The sequence below is a fragment of the Suricata suricatta genome, chromosome 12, assembly GCF_006229205.1.
Source record: "Suricata suricatta isolate VVHF042 chromosome 12, meerkat_22Aug2017_6uvM2_HiC, whole genome shotgun sequence".
Taxonomy (NCBI): domain Eukaryota; kingdom Metazoa; phylum Chordata; class Mammalia; order Carnivora; family Herpestidae; genus Suricata; species Suricata suricatta.
This window is the reverse complement of record NC_043711.1, coordinates 11,001,933-11,004,441: the sequence shown is the minus strand read 5'-3', so window position 1 is coordinate 11,004,441 and position 2,509 is coordinate 11,001,933.

Here is a 2,509-nt window from a genome sequence, read left to right as displayed (position 1 = left end):
AATGTCAACAATAGCCAAAACATGGAAGGAGCCGAAATGTCCATCACTTGACGAATGGATCAAGAAGATGTGGTATATATTCACGATGGAGTACTACATGGCAATGAGACGGAATGACATATGGCCCTTTGTAGGAAAGTGGATGGACCTTGAGGGTGTCATGCTGAGTGAAGTAAGCCAGGCAGAGAAGGACAGAAACCATATCACTCATAGGTCTAGCAGGAAAACAAGAGAGACCTAATGGAGAACCAGGGGTAGCGGAGGAGGGAGAGAGAGTTGGGGAATGAGAGGGATGCAAAACTTGAGAGACTATTGAATGCTGAGAATGAACTGAGGGTTTGGGGGGAAGGGGAAGGAGGAAAAGAGGTGGTGGTGATGGTGGAGGGCACTTAAGGGGAAGAGCACTGGGTGTTGTATGGAAAACAATTTGACAATAAAATATTATGGAAAAACAATATAAAATAAATAAATAAATAAATAAATAAAACATTAAAGAAATTAAAAAAAAACAGAATGCAAATTTGAACAGGATCCCCAAGAGATCCATATATACTTTAATGTTGAAGAAGATCTGGTCTAGAATAGTGTTTCTAAACTTCTCCACTGTTGACACTTGTGCTAGATAATTCTTTGTGATGGGGGCCATGCTGTGCATTGTAGGATATGAGACAGCATCCATGGCTTCAACTCACTAGGTGCCAAGGGGCACCTCCCTAGTTATGACAAGCAAAATTTTCTCCAAATCTTGTCAAGTGTTATCTGAAGACAAAATTGTCCTTGGTTGAGAACCAGTGACCTAGAGTATGAGAACTGTAAATACCTTGATGAATTTTCAGTCAAAGATCCTTCCTTCCTCCATTCATAACTCTCTGGGTAGCACATTCCACACTTCTGAGCCCCACTTTTAAAGCTGTTTCCTAATCAGTGTGAACTTTTCTTTAATTCCTCATATGAATAAAATGATACAATATTTGTCTTTCTCTAATTGACTTATTTTGCTCAGCATAATGCATTCTAGCTCCACCCACATTTTAATTGGGGAGAGAAGAGAGAAAAAGGAACAAGAGTCTTTTAACTATAAAGACCAAATGAAAAATGAGGGAGGAAAGTGGGTGGGAAATGGGCTAGATGGGTGATGGTGATTATGGAGGGAATTTGTTGGGATGAGCACTGGGTGTTGTATGGAAGTGATGAATCACTGAATTCTACTCCTGAAACCAATATTACACTGTATGTGTACTAACAAAACTTTAAATTTAAAAAAAAGAATGGAGTTTTGTAAAAATGAAATAAGACAATCCATAGAATCCTAAGATGAATGTATCATGCATAAAATGATCTAAACATATCTTATAAGTAACAAACTTTTTCATGTGGAGAACTAAGTGGAAGTTGTCAGTTTGTGTTACCACATGTCTCACCTTATTGATTAGTCAAAAACATCGTGAACACAAGGGCACAGTTCCCAAATGCTCAGAGGAAATTAACGTACTTCTCTGTCTTGTTGAGATTTTCTAGAGGTAACAGGTAATATCCTCTCTGCCATAAGACAATACTTTGGAGGTCCATGAGACCTGGTTAAGCAGGTCTTAGATTTGGAGAAATGTTAACTCAAAATTGGGATAAGGTGCAAAGGGGTTAGACCTCTGGAAGGCAGGTAAGAGCATGGAGAAGGAGTAATAAAAGCTGGATTCACCTGACTTCTAAGCTGGTCTCCTGGGAACAGAGAATTAGCAGGAAAAAAAATTCCTTTCTGTCCAGACCAGTGGCCCACAGGGAAAAGATGTGCTCTGAGATGGGACTAACAATGGAAAAGCGCTAATGAGCAGACACGGGGAGCTGTAAATATCTCCTCTGCTGCAGTCCCTAACCATGGTGCACCCTTGTGTGGAACAGGACATGGTTGTGGTTCTTGGATTCTTAAGTCTGACTGGGGGACCAATGCTTCCCTCCTTCCTGCTGCCCCGTCTGGAAACAGAGCCTCGGTCTCCATCATCAACCATCCAGGGGGGATTTGGACCTCCACACAGAGACTTTCCTCTTGTAGACCCCATCCAGGTGAGTCTGAGAGCTCAGAGGGTATTTCAGGAAAGGACCAAAGAGAATGGAAGCTGAGAACCTTTCCCTGAGGTCACCTGAGAGCCTAACCAGCCTGTCGCAGAGCCGAGAGGGTTGCAATTCTGGTTCTTCCAAAAATCCTAGAAAAAGAAATTCTTAATTTGTGTATCATTGCCTAGTTCCATGTAGCCGATACAACTACTAAAAGAAAAGAAAAAACATGACACAATCACACATTACTACCCTGCAGATACATTATTGTTTATAGTTGACACTCAAGAAATTAATTTTTATATTTGTGTCTGGAACATGACAAAAACAGTAAAAAGTAAGAATAGAAGGAGACTATCTCAACACAAAGCCATTTATGAAAAACATGATAATTGTGATACAGTGAACATTTTTCCTGTACAATTAGGAACAAGGAAAAGATGTCTGCTTTCAAAACTTC